The 18,359-nt window shown below is 40.9% G+C and overlaps 1 protein-coding gene across 4 annotated transcripts in view; it reads left to right on the top strand.

Annotated features, from left to right (window-relative positions):
- Positions 1–1,138: 1,138 nt before the first annotated feature.
- Positions 1,139–18,359, top strand: part of LOC145344062 (protein shisa-like-1) — a 172,219-nt gene continuing 154,998 nt past the window's right edge. Inside the window, exons 1-2 of one of the 4 annotated variants that reach the window (XM_080190839.1) lie at positions 1,139–1,537; positions 4,011–4,133. The gene's annotated coding sequence lies outside the window, so the exon portion shown is untranslated. Of the gene's footprint in view, positions 1,538–1,881; positions 1,948–4,010; positions 4,134–18,359 lie in introns of those variants that run through there. The other 3 variants (XM_080190838.1, XM_080190844.1, XM_080190841.1) reach the window with 3 other exon arrangements.

Below are 18,359 nucleotides of genomic sequence, written 5' to 3'. Positions count from 1 at the left end.
ATCTCTGCTTGTAATTCCTGATGGATACGTAGCATTACATATAACATCTACTGGACAATAAATTTAAATGCATTTTTAAATTACTGCAGCATGGTGGCTCAGTGGTTAGTACTGCTGTCTCACGGTGCCAGGTCTCAGATTCAGTTCCAGCCTTGGGTCACAATGGGGAGTCTGCATGTTCTCCCTGTGTCTGCATGGGTTTCCTCCAGGTGTTTTCTCCCAAAGTCCAAAGATGTGCAGGTTATGTTGATTGGTGATGCTAAATTGACCCTAGTGTCAGGGGCTTAGCAGGGTAAATGCATGGGGTTACAGGAATAATGCCTGAGTGGGATTGTAGTTGATACAGACTCAATGGGCTGAATGACCTCCTTCTGTACTGTAGAGATTCTTTTCAATGATTCTATGCTTTTAATGTAACCAAGTTGAAGTGATATTTCCAGAGCTCTCAAATATGGCTTTCAATAATGTAGCTCTTTGCTAACACTGGTTTTACAAAATCAAAACACTGTTCTTTACACAGAGCAATGTTATTGAATCATTTTCCCAGTTGAACAACACATTCATCTACACAAAAGGACTCTCTAGATTATGCTGAAATCTTAATTGTCTTTCCTTAACTAAAAAACAAAAGTCAGATTCACAACAATTGCATATCCAATATTAAACACAAAATAAATTCTCTCTTTGAAAATGAATCCTCTGTAGTAATAGTGTTAAATGAGAGAAAAACTGTCATGAATCTTTAAGTCAAACACACAGGACTTCCAGTGGCTGCTGTAGTATTGGAATGATTTCCCTACTGTTTGAAATGTTCAGAGTTGCTTCCGCCTCTGCTTTTCCAACCCCTCCCCATGAGAGAAAGAGAGAGAGAGACTGGAAGCATGATGAACTGATTGTTCAGTGCACAGAATATTTTCAATCTTGTCCTTATCAGCTGTATCAAGAAGCAGCATGATTCCATCTCGTGTTCTCAGCCAGCTGTGTCTGTGTATTTGATTGTCTGCAGATTCTGATATTTTATTTCAGTTTTTTTTAAAGAAATACCTACTCTCAATAAAATAAGCAAAGCAACAAAGGGAGAGAGAGACACACACAGCCAAGAGGGGCATAGTCAGGTGAGGCTGTGGACTAGCTGCTTGTGTGGTGACAGATTGCCCAGAGAGAAGAGCCAGACTTAGGACAACTGCACTTGAAAGAGAGTGCAATGACTCTGAGGTAAGGGAGAACCGAGATCCTGAGCGAATGTTGGAGCTGGTTGCTCTTGCCTGACCCCCCCGACCCCACCAGCAGAGTGTGTGTCAGGTTGGAACTGCTAATGACAGCAATGAGCGTCTGAGCTCAGCTGTATGGGCTGTCCGTTTGCTTTTGCATTGTCTTTCATCTGGATGTGGACTAGAATGGATTAACAAGACCACTGGGGAGAACACAGTCAATTAAAGAAAGAAACATTAAAACATATTTCAAAGATCTGGCTGAGATTACATTTCGGACTGCAATAAAGCTACAGCCTTGACTATAATCAACCAACTGCTCACAGGTACAGAAATTTTCTTGGTTTTTCTCTTAAAGCTTTTTTTTTCATTTTTACTGTGCTGTATAAAGCTGTTCCTCTGCTAAATGCTAGAGATTGTTGCCGTGGTGATTTGAGTGTAGTTATCGCGTGCCAAAGTTTATCCAAGTAAGGTACAGCATCTATCAATAACCTGTACAAGGCACATGTCATTTTAACAGGACTTTGCCAACAGTTGAGGGAGAAAAGACGTAGGATGATTTGATGCCACGATCTACAGTCCGTGTCTGGTTGAATTTATATTGTGCCCTGAATCCAACAACTATTACTCCTGCTTGGTGACTTAGCTCAATCAGTGCTGTTTGACGTGTCTGATATCTGCAAATGTTGCCTGCTGTGATGCACAAATTGGAGGATTCGCTGCTTCCTACCTTACAGTATGTTTAAAATTAGTCTGTGGTTTAAAAAATACATCTCTTTCTGTGGGGACGCGAATGTGGCTGCGATGGAATGACCTATACTTGTTTGTGTATTCAGAGGCGTTTATTAATCCCGTTCTTTTCACAGGGTTACAGATCCATTTGAGATGCAATTAGAATAAATGAAAGATTAGAACAACAGGACAGATACAAATGTATACGGCTCTTTGGGAAGAACAAGGAAGACCAAGCGTCTCTTGTGTGTTGCTATGTGGAAGATTACAGACAGCATTAATCTGTGTTTAGTGTAAATATTAAGCAGTCAGAAGATGTCAAACTGCTTTACCAGTAAAGGTTGTGGGGGTAAAGAGGAGTAGGGAGCTGATATTTTCTTAACATCAACCCAGTTTTGGGCACCAGAGTGGCGCCAGATTTGTAGATTGATTTAGCACCTCTAATCTTTGGTGTTTGACAGAATGTGGACACACTGAACACACAGTGACACATTTGGAGAATGACCTTTCTTGTAAATGACTCTCTATGTTATCTGCTTAATAGAAAGATTCTTCGTTTTCTTGAAAGAGAAAGATTTAACAGAAACTCATTTAGGAGCTCCCCTAAGTCGCGCCTGGTGACTTACAAGCTATTTGCCATGCCGTAACAGGATGATCCTTAACAAACTCTTACTATGGAGTGCTATTCATTGCATTTGGTAATGAGGAGGATATCAACAGCTGGTCTTGTGAATTAATCCTTTCCATAACAGAAAATTCTGGTTAAATCTAAGTCTTGAGGTATGAATCCAAGTGTTCAGCTGAGGAGTTTAGATGATACCCCTGTTTTTACATGTGACTAATCATTGCAAAGTTCCTGTTGAGGCTGAATGGAACAATACATGTGAACAAGAAAGCAGTTAAGAGGAGACTAGTTGAGGAGAGGAAGCGATTTTGAAATTCTAAGACTGTACCCAATGCTGATCTGAGCAACCAGCAAAATGATAGAGCTACTGTTTCTTTTTTAAAGTATGTAACACATTGGTTCCTTCACTTTGAAAGTTCCTGATTTAACCACTAATGCTACAAAATATATAGCAACTTATAATATTAAAAGGCAAATGTTTATTGTAATGACAAATGATTCCAAGGCTTTTAAAACTGAAACCTTTGTTACAGCATTATTATATTGACATCTGTGCGTTCATTAACGCTTCTAGTAGTTTTGCCTCATTCATTTCAAAGATCAAAGTGATTAAAACTATTGTATTTGTAATATTTAATAGTATTTATATTTGAACCATAAAAGCTATCCTGTAACCATTACAATAATACCAGAGCACCCTTGCAATTCTGAGCTAAGGTTTTCACAAAATGTCTTCCTTAAACCTCTAAACTGCAACCAAACAATGAGGTAATTAGTTTACACTGAATGAACACAGATTACACCCTGATAGATACGGCCGACTAAATGATTCAGCAGTAAGTGTACATTGCAGCCTAGAGTTCAGAAACATGTTTTCTGCTTTGAGTAATTCACAGCACTTGCTGGATGCAAACTAACAACTTACTTGTGTTTACTGTGAGGCTCAGTTGTGTTTGAATCATGATTCCTCTCTTCTGACAAGGTTAGTATCTGCCTCACTGGATAAAAATTAAAAGAAAGCCACTCACATTTAGCTGAATCCACTTTTCAACTGATAGTTTAGTTATAATTTATTCATAGCTATTATGCATATCTGCTGTATACAAGTAGGTTACGCATTTGATAGAATTGACCCATATCTGAAACTAGAACAAGCAGGGTTGATAAAGAAGAAGCAGTTTCTAACTTTTCTCCAATGGGTATATTGATTTATAAAAGCAAATTATTGTAGAAGCTGGAATTTGAAACTAAAAGAGAAAATGCTGGAAAATCACAGCAGCTCTGGCAGCATCTGTAAGGACAGAAAAGAGCTCACGTTTTGAGTCCAGATGACCTTTTGTCAAAGCTCCTTACAGATGCTGCCAGACCTGCTGAGATTTTCCAGCATTTTCTCTTTTGGCTATTGACTTATAAAAATGGTTTTCAAACTTTTCCATCTGCAGGCCAAAAGACCCCGTGGACCACCTACCAGTCCTACCCCACCCACTTCTTCTCACCATCACAAAAAAAACCCTCCTCAAGATTAATGGGTAAAATGTCGCTGCTTTTGATGACACACTGATGAGGTGATGTCTCGTTCTAAGCTGAAATGTTTCAGTCTCTTGTTCATGTTCAGTGGCTTCCCCTTTATTGTCTTCAGCCCTGCATGTGTTGAAAATCTAATCTTACAGTTGCATGCTTTTGGCACTGGCAAGAGATGCTTCAGAGCTGTTTTGATGAGTCCAAGATATTCAGACAGTACATAGTGCCAAAAGGCCATCGAACCTTTGTCACCAAGTACCAGCTTCAGACGCTTGAATTTTGGACCAGTTCACGGATCACCCAGAGAAACATCACGGATCACCAGTGGTCAGCAGACTAAACCTGGCATAAATATACATCTCCTATGTAAACAGTGGAAAAACTCCAGCATCATAAGCATATTGCCCTGATATCAAGGTCACTCATTGTTGGCATGTATGTTATTTGGAACAATTTTTTTATAGTTGCAAGTCAAAGAACTAGAACAGGAATTTCCTCAGAGCTGCTCACTCCATATCTGAAAATTTGCAAGAAATGTGGTGGAAACCCCATTTACATGTATAAGCAGAGATTTGCCTTCGCACTTCCAGTGAAGATGTGCTAGCAGATTGGGAGCATCCCTGAGGAACCTCTGGTCCAGAATTGAAAACTGTAGGAATGAAGGTGAGATCAATCAAGAAGTCTTGATGATGGCAAGTTGGGTTTCAAAAGCTTGTGGATTACAGCATGTAGGAAAGATTGAGGGAGGTAAGAGATAATGTGGTTTTAAGTCTTTGCGTAAGACTAGTGAAATGCATCTTAACCTCAAAACAAAGTTTTAAGTTTATTTATTAGTGTCACAAGTGCACTTACATTAACACTGCAATGAAGTTACTGTGAAAATCCCCGGTTGCCACACTCTGGCACCTGTTTAGGTATGCTGAGGAAGAATTTAGCATGGCCAATGCACCTACCCAGCACATCTTTTGGAAGCTGAGAGGAAACTGGAGCACCCAGAGGAAACCCATGCAGACATGGGGAGAACATGCAGACTCCACACAGACAGTGACCCAAACTAGGAATTGAACCCGGGTTTCTGGCACTATGAGGCAGCAGTGCTAACCAGTATGCCACTGTGCCACCCAGACAGATCGAGAATAGCAACTTGAGACTGATTGTGTCCAGAATCCCTGCACAAGAAATAAGTAACAGAAGTGACCAAAACAGTTTTGATAAATTAGAGATTAGGAGTGCAGACCCAGACGGTGTGGGCCAAAGTGAGAGAAGGATTATCAATCAATATGGTAAATTTTTCTTCTATCTTGTTCAGAAGTATGAGGAACCTCCCTGGATATAGAACCAATATTAAATAACTATATCATTTTATTGTTTCTTTTTATGGGTGAACTGAATTTTATCAATTCATAACATTCTCATAATATTTAAAAAAAGCACTTGGTCTCATCAATAGCTAATAGCTGGAAGCTAGACTGGTTTGATTTATTGTATCAGAATACTAATTAATAGGCAAAGGAAGATCACTGCGTTCGATCTCAATCGCTTTATGGTATTGTAGTGAAATGGATCTCTCGTGACTATTAAATTGACAGCTCTGCAATGACTTATTTATGGCAGTTTCTGCAGTTTTGCAACAAAGGGAAGGCTGCCATACATTGGTCACTTGAAATAGCTAAGTACCTTATTCCCTCAGGAAAGAGAGTTTTTATTCAATGTTGATGATGAGACACTTTAGTGTAAACTGAATGATGAGCAATATATGTTTTCCCATTATTTTAAGGATGGAACCATTAGCTAAATAGTTCCAAAGAGTTATATTTTCACTTTTTCTAGTAAGAGAAGGGGAAAAATGAATGATACGAATGAGAATATCAAGCTTTTGAGATTCAGCTTTAATGACGTACTTACACATACTGTCACTGAATGTACTTAGTATCAAATAGCAGCACCTTGATATAACATGTTATCTACATATACAGTTAGAAAGAGTACAGAACTGGTAAATCATCTAAACAATGTTCAAATTAAATGATTCCACATTTCCATATTTACTTTACAAAAAACTTTGGCTGGGGTTTGAAACTCTGAAAGTAATCATATATTTTTGCAGTTTACTGTCTTATAGGGTGCTGCCTTTGTGGGAAATATCAACTTTTGCTTCAGTTGTAAACAAGCGACTGACATTGATTTTCATCATTGTGCCTCTCGCTTGTGGTAACACTATGCCAGAAATGATGTATGGCTCTTCTTTTTCCATCACCAAACACAAATAAAAACTACATAAAACAACTTTCCATTAATACAAAGCACCCGATAGCCTTTGTTTTATTGTCAAAAAAAGAGAGCTTTCAAATAATAAAATTCAGACCTGGCAGTGTAATAATGCACCATAATTGGTAGCTCCTTATCTGTTCGCTGGCTTGTCCAACCCCCTCCCATCTGCCCCACTGACTGTATGACAATCAGGAAATGTAACAAAAACAGAAACTGCTGGAAAATCTCGGCAGGTCTGACAGCATTTGTGGAGCGAGAATAGAGTCAACATTTTGAGTCTGGCTGACCCTTCGTCAGAGCTGCACATGCACCTTTCCCCATCCCCCCATTACCAACACAACAACCTCACACTCCTCTTCCTCGGGAGTCTGTAAGGAAACACAGCAGTGTTTAATTTTAGCGTTTTCCGTATGGCGAAGCCACCACCTGCCATGAATTGTCCACTTGTCCTCAATTTGTAATGGGGTAGGAAGACCATCCACGGGCTTTCCCACTTCATTCGGGCAGTGGTGGGAAGGATCCCTATCCATCACCCTCCTACCCATTTAAAAGGCTACCCCCCCTTCCTCATCTCCCCCAGACACCAACTCATCACAGAAGAGGACATTAAATTCTATCCTTAGAATCATTACTGCATTGCTCTCACTATCCTTCTTGTGGCTGGTTTCAGAGTAGCAATGACAGAAGCCTGAGGCAAGTCAAGCTGCATTCTCTCTCAGCTATGACTCAACGAAAGAAACAAGAAATTCAAATGGGGAAATGTGAGGAAATGATTCAAAAACTTTAAACTGCATAAAAATTTATATTTTTACCAGCTTTGCACCATCTAGTATCTATGGCTGAAGAAATGAAGGCAGATCAATGAAGGTTTACTCAAGTTTTTAAAGAGTTTTTCTTCTTTGCATATAAGTATTTGGTGAAGCTTTCATCATTTGAAGATGTGCAGCAAAGTAATATAAATCCTATTGAAGTACATCACAGTGTCACTTGCAAAGATAATAATTGTAATGAAATTTATGCACAGATTTTCCTGCTCTTTGTCTTCCCTGATTAAAAAAAAGGAGCTTGTTAAAACATTTTTCTAGTCTCCCTTTAAATGTAAGTATATAAAAGTGACAGGTAGGAAAAGAAAGATTTGTGTTTATATAGACCTTTCATGACCAGCAGATATGCCAAAATAATGTACAGCCAATGAAGTACTTTTGAAGTGTAATCATTGTTGTAATGTAGGAAATGCAGTTTACGTACAGCAAGCTCCCAAAAACAGCAACACGATAATGACCGGATAACTTGTTTTTGTGATGTTGATTGAGGGTTAAGAGATGACCAGAACTTCCGGGATAGCTGCCTTGCTCTTCTTTACAGTAGCACCGTGGGATCTTTTGCATTCACCTGAGTGGGCAGGTAGGACCTTGGTTTACCTGAAAGGCAGCACCTACGGCAGTGCAGCATTTCCTTGGTAATGCACTGGAGTGGAACATCATTATTGATTTCTGTGTGCTTGTAGGACTTGTGGACAAATCCTCCTGACTCAAGAAGCAAGAGTGCTACCAGTTGAGCCACAGCTGACACTTAGGGGGAAGGAAAGCACTGGGAAATTCTCTCCAACTCCCTTGGCTAATCACAGTCAGTCCAGGGTATACCTGGACCATGTGTTATCTGCTCACTTTCCTGCTTATATGATCTACAGCCCAGTCCAGCTCCCTATTAAAGGCATACAGAGAATCAGCATGCCCCACAGCAGTTGACAATACATGCCAGACACAACACACTCAAATGGTTAAATAAGGCAAGTTCCCATGGAGTGTAACAAGTTCCCTGAGGCATGACTTGCTCCACAACCAAAATCATCATATCAAAGGGTTCAAAAATAAATTTTAAAAAAGCAATATGCTAATGAATGTCTCTGTTTTTAAATGCATTGTCAGCCTGATGGATACTCTAGCTCCAATTGCTTGATAATATTAGGGGCCAGGTTCAGTCAGATTGTGACCATCGCCTCAGCACCTCGGAGCTAGGTAAGGGGCGGGAGGTTCGAAAATATAATCATCTGCATTTCTGCTCCTGATTGCAACTTGGAAATGCATATTTGGCAACATTAGTGAGGACAGATTCAGATTTGACTCTGCCACCCTTCAAGGATGAACAGAGACAAAAGTGAGAAGAAAGAATACCAGGGAGTTATGATTGTTTTTTTTTGTACAGATCATCGAGACAGGGTATAATGATAGAAAATTATTCCAGTTATGATCTTATAATGAGCATTTTCATCAGGCTGCTGCCATACACCAGACATATCAATTTTTAAAATCGTTCACCATAGATGTCAGTCATTACCTCCCATCTGTTTCTGCTTTCAGAAGGATAAAAAAGATGCCATTATTACTGTGGTTTTTCAACCTGAAAAGGGACTGTCGCAAATGGCCTTGCATGGTCAGATTGTACTGAATGAGTCCATGACATTTAGCTGTATGCCCTTTTCTGGATCAGATAGGAAAGCACATGAAGTGAGAAAGATTAAAGCTACTGTTAGAAAAGGGACTCTGTTTCCATGATAGATTTGTTGGTTAAAGTTGTATAAGGACTATATAAAAACATAATGCATGATATCTTACCAAGGGAGGCATGGAATAGAAGGCACAGGGAGAAGGAAGGAGAGAAGTCAGCAGCTGTGTTGCTTCAGCCAGAAATGTAGATTCTTGAGAAAGTGGGTTAAAGATCAGAATCATCAGAGGTCACCATAAGTCTCACTTATCCAAGTTATTGTCAAGGCCTGCAGAATTCTTGAGAAGAAGCATGTGGTAATGCAACACTTAAAACACACGCGTATTAGACTATGGGAGAGTGATGAACAGGTTAGTACATACTTTGGAAAGTTAGCAATGAACAACAATGGCAACTGCCATTTATAGATACAGGAAAAGTCTGAAAGCACTTCACAGCAGAGCAAATAAAGATGAAATAGAATCAAGCCAAAAACAGCAATATAAAAGGGGTGACAAAAAGCTTGATTCAAAAGATGGGCCATAAAGAAGTTGTAAAGGAGAAACGGGAGATGGTGAACTGGAAGGAGTTCTAAAGCATGAGGCCTAACTGGACGTGGACATGAGCATGAATATTGGGGCAAAAGAAGCAGGGATGTTCAAGAGGGTGGAATCAGAGGAAAAATGAATTTCAAAGGAGCTGGAGAATTCCAATTAAAAAGATGAATATGTTTAATTTGTGGCATTCATAATTGGTAGCCAATGTTGTTCAGTCAGTCACAGGTTTGGTGGATGATGGGGACTTAGTGTAGGGCAGGATATGAGCAGCAAGAGGTTTGGATGAGTTGAAGTTCTCGGAGAGATGTGGTTGACAGTTTGGTCAGGAGACCACAGGAACAGTAAAGAACAAAGTGACAAAGAAACAGCTGAGGTCTCATCAATAGGATTGCTCTTGTGGGGATACAGCCAGTGATTTTTTTCATGGATGGAAGTAGGTAGCCATAATGATGTAGAAAATAGGTCTGAGATGATTAAGATGTTGAGGTTACAGATCGCCTCATTCAGCCTTGTACAGTGGCTTGGGAAGGAGTGGAGCTGGCATCAGTGAAAAGGATTCAAGATTTGTGGTTTTGATCTTCCTAATGTTCAGTTGGAGGGAATTACAGTTTTCTACACATGTACATTATCAGGCAAGCACTCTGACTACATAAATACAATCTGCACTTAATGCCACCAAGAGTCAGCATACAGAAAGGAAAGATAAGAGAGCTAAGGACACATCACTGGGCTTCTCCAGGGATAACTGTGTGAATGGGCCATGAAAGAATAAAATGCTAGACCAGCATTTTTATTGTCCATTACTAATTGCCTTTGAGAAGGTGGTGAGGAGTTGTCTTCATGAACTGCTGCAGTTCATGCAGTGTATGTACAACCATAGTGCTGTTAGGAAGGGAGTTTCAGGATTTTGACCCAGCAACAGTAAAGGAATGGTGATATAATTCAAAGTCTGCTTGGTGAGTGGCTTGGAGGGGAACTTGCAGGTGGTGGTGTTCCTATGCCCAACTATTGCCCTTGTGCTTCTAGGTGGTAGTGTTCATGGGGTTGGAAGGTGTTGTTGAAGGAGATAATCTGGCTGCAGTCAGATAGGAAAACATTAATCCAAGCATGGGCAGAGTTTCATGAGCTGAATAATGGAGGAGACGCATTGTGAGAGAATAGTGTGGTTAGGTAGGTCAAAGACTGTTGAAGGCTGTTATAAGACTGTTAAATAGAGATGTTGAAGGATAATGCACCACACTCAGTCATGGAAACTGCTAATCATTACAAAAACAGAAAATGTTGAAAATCTCAGCAGGTCTGACAGCATCTGTGGAGAAAAAAAATGCCACCAAGAGTCAGCATACAGAAAGGAAAGATAAGAGAGCTAAGGACACATCACTGGGCTTCTCCAGGGATAACTGTGTGAATAGGCCATGAAAGAATAAAATGCTAGACCAGCATTTTTATTGTCCATTACTAATTGCCTTTGAGAAGGTGGTGAGGAGTTGTCTTCATAAAAAAAAATCTGTGCATGAGTCGCAAAAACCCAGCCTGCAGGTGCAACAGGTGGTCAGGAAGGCGAATGGGATGCTGGCCTTCATAGCGAAGGGGATTGAATATAAAAGTAGGGAGGTCTTGCTGCAGCTGTATAGGGCATTGGTGAGGCCGCAACTGGAGTACTGTGTGCATTTTTGGGCGCCGCACCTGCGCAAAGATATTTTGGCCTTGGAGGGAGCGCAGAGGAGGTTTACTAGGCTGATACCGGAGTTGAGGGGGTTGAGCTATGAGGAGAGGCTGAATAAACTGGGCTTGTACTCGTTAGAGTTTAGAAGAATGAGAGGAGATCTCATTGAGACGTATAAGATGATGAATGGGATGGATAGGATAGAGGTGGAAAGACTCTTCCCGCTCAAAAAAGACAATAGGACTAGGGGGCACAGCCTCAAGATAAAAGGGGGGCGGTTTAGAACGGAGTTGAGGAGGAACTTCTTCACTCAAAGGGTGGTGAATCTCTGGAATTCTCTGCCCGTTGAAGTGGTGGAGGCTGCCTCGCTAAATATTTTTAAGACGCGGATTGATGGGTTTTTGATAGGAGAGGGGATTAAGGATTATGGGGAGAGGGCGGGAAAGTGGAACTGAGCAGCAACAGATCAGCCATGATCTTGTTGAATGGCGGGGCAGGCTCGAAGGGCTGGATGGCCTACTCCTGCTCCTATTTCTTATGTTCTTATGTTCTTATGAAAGAGTAGAACCAATGTTTCGAGTCTGGATGACCCTTTGTCAGAGTTGCCAATCATTACTTTGATTAGATTAATTGTTGTTCCATGGGAGGGCAAAAAATCTGATGGAGAAATCCAAAGCTAGATTTGCAGGAGCAGTGGACATAGATTTTGGAGGAGTCAACTTGTTCAAGTAGCTTGGCAAGCAGAAGAGACTTGGAGATGAGCAGTAATTTGCAGTGCAATAAGAACAAGAAGAGACAATGACAATATTGTTAAAAGGGAGAGGGTTTGTATCTGAGGAACATGACCTATTTTTGATATCAGCTAACATGAGGGACAAGAGTTGTGTAGTCAGCATTTTTGTGGTTTTGTGAACTTAATGGGAACCCTGGAATAAGAATCGGAGAGCAGTGGGAAAATGGGACAGAGATTGGAGAGTGATGATGGGTGTTGAGGGCTGCATCAGAGCCTTGGTAAAATAATGTGGAAATGGGATTACTTGTGATGGAACATACTAGATAATATTAAAGTCTAGCCCAGCTGGGAGAATACGTTTTGTTACATATTCAACAGTTCTGAAGTCTCAGAGTACCTGATTCTTTTAGCTTGTGCATAGAAAGGTTTGATTTCTTTGTGATGTTTGGTGCATGAATAAGCGGATTTGAGTGAGTTCTATCAGCAATTCGGGTGGATTTGGTCTATTCTGCAGATTAGAATGAAATGTTGAAAAGATGACTTTTCTCAAGATGGTATGGATGGTGGTGAGAACGGGACGGGGGTGGGGGGGCGCTTTGCAGTGGTGGGGGGGTGGGGGAAGGGGGTGACCCACCTCAAGAGGACAAGGTGTGGAATTATTTATAATTCACATATAAAATATAGAAATCTCCTGAGATGACCTTTGGGATCTCCTTTTATGTCTTCATGTCAGAAAGAAAGAATAAAGACATCACTTCTGTAATTGGCCAGAACAAGCTTCATTGATAACTTACATCAAACTCCCAGGCCATGAACCATGGCAGTGGATGTAATTTAATTTAATTTAATTTAATTGTACAGTTTAATCTTGCTGTTTGATGTTGTTTGATGATTGTTTTCACAGTAAGGGACCTAACAGATAAAAGTTTCCTTTTAAACAAGCAACAACCAATTTGGTCATACTTAATTTAAATACTGGCTTGATATTTATAAATGTAAAATACAATTTATCACATGCAGATGGTGAACACATTTGGAAACTACTGGTCACCAACTACATGATTTTTTATCCAGTATTCCCTGGATATCAATTTGAATAATAATAATGGCTGACAGGAATTGCTTTCAATGTTTCTTGTGCTTATATATTTATTACGTACAAATATCTACACTATATATATATATTTCAATGTCCACTTTGACACAGTTACAGCCTTCAAACAAAAACAGAAAATGCTGGAAAATCCCACCAGGCCTGACAGTATCTGTGGAGCGAGAATAGAGTCAATGTTTTGAGTCTGGATGACCCTCTGTCAGAGCTCGGAACACTGATTCTATTCGCTCTCCACAGATGCTGTCAGGCCTGGTGAGCTTTTCCAGCATCTTCTGGTTTTGGTTCAGATTCCAGCATCTGTACTACTTTGCTTTTATCATTGTTACAGTCTTCCCCTCCTGATTCATTAGTTGAAAGCGTTACGTCAAAGACACCAGGAAGTCCCAACATTCAAAACCATGTTTTGTTCTGAGCTGATTGAATCATAGAGGTTTACAGCATGGAAACAGGCCCTTCGGCCCAACTTGTCCATGCTGCCCTTTTTTTTTAAAACCCCTAAACTAATCCCAATTGCCTGCATTTGGCCCATATCCCTCTATACCCATCGTACCCATGTAACTATCTAAATGCTTTTTAAAAGATAAAATTGTGCCTGCCTCTGCTACTACCTCTGGCAGCTTGTTCCAGATACTCACCACCTTCTGTGATTTACTTAAGGTAGTGGTGCTGGTAATGCAATTAGCTTTAATAAACCTGTCAAATGTTGTTTGATAATGCTCTTTAGCACCACAGGACAGTTTCCTGTGTTAAGGTGCCATATAAATGCAAGTTGCTATTGTTGTCAGGAAAAGAGCACCCAGCCAGAGTAACTGATTGCAATCTCAGGACTAAAATTGGAGAGTCCTTGTTTATATTCAGACTAGAAGAGGGTTGTAGAACCTACCTTACATAAGGGTGAAACTTGGGAATAAAGCTAGCTTATTTTTTTAAAAAAAGTCTGTTTATATGTCAGTGTGTAAGAAAGATTTGCATTTGAATGGCGTCTTTCATAACCATTGGGTATCTCAAAACATCTTATAGCCAATGAAATACTTTTCCAATGTAGCCACTGTTGTAATGTAGGAAACACGGTCGCAATTTGTACACAGAAAGTGCCCACAAATAGCAATGTGATAATAACTGATAATCTGCAGCATTGATTCAGGATTAAGTATTAGCCCAGAGACCAGGATAACCCCTTTGATGCTCCTCAAAATAATACCTATGGGATCTTATGTGTCAACCTGAGATTGGGAAATGGCTCGATTAAACATTGCATTCAAACAATGGCACTGCTGACAGTGCAGCACTCCTGCAGTACTGCACTGGAGCACCAGTCATGATTTTGTGTTCAGGTCATGGATTGGGACGTGAACCCAGAACTTTGTGATACCTACACAACAGTGCTATCAACTGAGCCACAGTTTCTTCATGCAAAACAGTCAGATATCTTAGAACCATACAACAGGAATCCTTGCTTGATTTGTGGGTAGAAAAAATATGCATTACGTGTCATCCGGACTTTATGCATTGCAATTAATCTTATATTGCCACAAGCATCTTTTAAAACCTCTCCACAAACATTGACTGAACACATATATTTAATAGAATGGGTGAGATACTTCTATGCCCTGGTTTCAAATCCAGTTCAGACCACTAGGGTTTGAAATTCCTCCACCCATTTGCAGTAAGAGTCCTGTGTGAAATTAGTTCATCATAGAATCCCTACAGTGCAGAAGGAGGCTATTCGGCCCATCAAGCCTATACCGACCACAGTCCCACCCAGGCCCTATTTCTATAACTCCTCACATTTACCTTGCAAATCCCCCAATACTAGGGTTAATTTTAGCATGGTTAATCAACCTAATCTGCATATCTTTGGACTGTGGGAGGAAACCAGAGCACCCAGAGGAAACCCATGCAGACATGGGGAGAAAGTGCAAATTCCATACAGGCAATGACCCCCAAGGCCGGAATTAAATCTGGGTCCCTGGCGCTGTGAGGCAACAGTACTAACCGTTGTGCCACAATGCCATGGGCAACTTCAATCCTCAATCCAGTTGCCATAGGCCTGCCGCCCAACTAATTAAGCAGAGAATTGATAACTTCGCTCAGAATGGCACAAGATATAAAAATTGGAAAAGGATCACATCGGTGCAATAGAAGGTATTTTCCTCACTTGGTGTTCAGGCAAATTTTGGGAACAAAGTTAAGGAAGCAGAATTAGGAGTGTTGATTCCAACATTGGGTGGCAAATTGAAATTGTTTAATTCTCTCACAATGACACGATAACCTCAGTGAGTACAAAATTCACAGTGGGTGAACAACCTACCATGGGTTTTATGGCATTGGGAGCCAGCACGTTTTCCACCAGAAGTTTCCACCAGCACGAAGGGCTGGAAAATCTCCCCCAATGTATTTTTTAAGTTCATGAAAATTGTCTCCCTTTTATCACATCTCCTGCAAAGCCAAATTAAGACATGTTGCTTTAAGATGCATTTAAGGGTTCAGCCCTTAGGTGCAATAGAAATCTTATTGAGTCTAGCATTTGGAGTATAATTTCACCTTCATCACTCTGGCTCAGCTATTAATACCTTTGAAGGCAAAGAGACCATGTCCAATGGATGAAATGGCCCACCATGAGAGCCAGCGGGATTTTAGGGTCCTGCCAAAGTCAATGGATTTTTTAAAAGCTTGCTGCATTCCATGGGCCTGCCCTCACAGCAAAGAGGCCATAAAATTCGACTCCATGTGGTGATTGAATGTAACTCTTACCAGAGTATTTTAAGAGCGGTGAGCTGAAATTGAATACTTGAATGCTTTGTTTCTTGTGCTGACAGACTAAACACAAATAATCTCGAACTTCAGGATCGGGAATGAAAGTGTAAGCTATTTATTCTGTCAACCAGCCCATTAGCACAATACATCTGTACACATTAGTCATTTATATGGCTGAACTGAACTCGCCTCTTCTAGTTGTGCTATCTTAGAAAGCTCGGGGTGAAAGTACTCTGTGACAGCAGCGTGAAACAGGCTCACAGAAAATCAGCAGCTGATCTTTCACTACATCAGGCTTTACTTCCCAACCATGTGGAAAATACGAACAAGATTTTTAATTTTGAACCAAGCAAAAGTGACGGTAAAACTAAGAAGTAAGTACTTTCAGAAGGAGTTTGAACTATTGCTCTGTGAACTTCAGAAGATGGAACATGGTGAAAAATCAGCTACTGATTGACTACAAACCTGTTTTGTGCTGTTGACATAGATAACTAGTTTTATCCACCCACCCGCAACCGCACCCCCTCCCCCCCCCCGCCTTTGACATGATAGCCCAAGGATTCTGTCAACAAACAAACATGTACAGAAAAGACAAACACTACAACATGGGAAATAAAAACCGTGTTAAAGAAATCATTGGGCAAACAGGAATAAAGGTAACGGATGTTTTTAGCCTTAGAGTAAGTCCAAAAACGAAATTGCTGCTGAGAGGAATTTACCATGTACTGGTAAATGACTCAACGAGCTATGATATCTTGGCTTTGCAAGAGATGTGATATGTACTCGGAGCAGGAAAATAAATGATTGGTTTGGCTTTGTTCTCATTGCTACATTCACTGGGCATGTGTTATTGTTTAGTTTTGGAGTTTTGCACATAGATGCTTGGATAATTACTACAGAAGAGTTTGTTGTACACATTATTATATAGATAAGAGGTGTTAGAAGTTTAAATCATAAGCATGTTACGTAATGCTAATATATTATCTCTGTATTTATATATTTATATCCCATGTCATGACCTGAACAATGGTGTTGAATTTTCAGCATGTGTCTGATGATTAATCTGCCAGAGGGTCCATTCAACTAATATGCAGTAAATTATTTCATCCAGCGTAGCATGGCTGTACTTAAACATTAGTTATAGAAAACGTATACCTGAAATGGCCAATTTGTTTGCTGAGGGCTGCATGACAGCTATAGCCATACACATTTCTCTAAAACATGTTCCTTGATTTTAAGTCTATACATACCCCATTATTCACCTCTCCTCTTCAATAGTTACACCAATTACAATGTGCACTATTCTCCAGGCCTGGTACAGGTCTGATAGATAACTTTCTCCTTGGCCACTATTGACCAAGCTCTGAAATAATCCCCTTAAAAAAACCCAATGGGAATGTAATGACCTCCATGAAGAAGCTCACCCACTTGCGATGTGCAGATAACAGACACAATCCCCTTCTGAGTTCCACTGTTCACACTAAGATGTAACATTCTCTCCCTAAATCCCCCCCACCTCTCCAAATCTCATATCTTTGCACAAGCTATCAGCCACCTCTCCTAATAGCTCCCTCTTAGGTGTGATTATGCCACTGTGAAGTATCATGGGATATTGTCCCACATAAATACAAGTATTGTTGTAGTTTCTATATTGTACTACTGGATTAATTAATGCCATGTAATGTTTTAGACATTTAGCATATAATTCAATATAGGTTTAGTTCAAAGAACAAAGAACAACCCAGCACGGGAAACAGGCCCTTCGGCCCAACGAGCCTGCGCCGCCGCATCACCTTACACCTATTCTACCCTGCGTGTCTACGAATGGAACCCCTAACTTAGCCAGATTCAGGGGAGAATAGTGTCAATTTGGCAAAACCAATCAGCCTAAGAGCACACCTTTGGGGTGTGGGAGGAAACCGGAGCGCCCGGAGGAAACCCACGCAACCACGGAGAATGCGCAAACTCCCACAGACAACAGGCCCAAATCCATGTATCTGCACAGCTAGCAGTGCTAGTCACTGAGCTGTTGCGGCGCCCGTCTACCGGTCCAGGATCAAGCACACACACCAACACGAAGTACTAGGCCACTCCCGGAACTTCCAAGAGCAGCCCACGCACGACCCACCGTGTGCATGCCCCTCGTTTGACAACGAGGTGGACCTCCACCTGCGGAATAAAAAGACAAAAACGTTAATCTTACAAGCCTGCTTTTCCGGTGTCTCCTGAGGTTCTAACCTTATTTAATAGCCCCTACCATAACCCTCCATCCTCGTTTCACTCATGTGTCTATCTAACTGAACCTTAAACGAATCCAACGTTCCTGCCTCCACCATCCTACTCGGTAGCGCGTTCCATACCCCCACGAACCTCTGCGTGAAGAACCTTCCTCTCACATCCAAATTATACCTCTCCCCCCTCACCCTTAAATCATGACCTCTCGTGTTTGTACCCGGTCTAGGGAGCAGTCTCTCACTATTAACTCTATCTATTCCCTTCAGTATCTTATATACCTCTATCATGTCCCCCCTCAATCTCCGTCTTTCCAAGGAGAATAGTCCCAGTTTCTCCAACCTTTCCTCGTAACCCAGCCCCTCCATGCCAGGCAACATCCTGGTAAACCTCCTCTGCACCCTTTCCAGAGACTCCACGTCCTTCCGGTAGTAAGGTGACCAGAACTGGATGCAG

The sequence above is a fragment of the Carcharhinus amblyrhynchos genome, chromosome 6 (assembly GCF_965287045.1).
Source record: "Carcharhinus amblyrhynchos chromosome 6, sCarAmb.v2.hapA, whole genome shotgun sequence".
NCBI lineage: Eukaryota > Metazoa > Chordata > Chondrichthyes > Carcharhiniformes > Carcharhinidae > Carcharhinus > Carcharhinus amblyrhynchos.
This window is presented reverse-complemented; position numbering and strand designations above follow the sequence as displayed.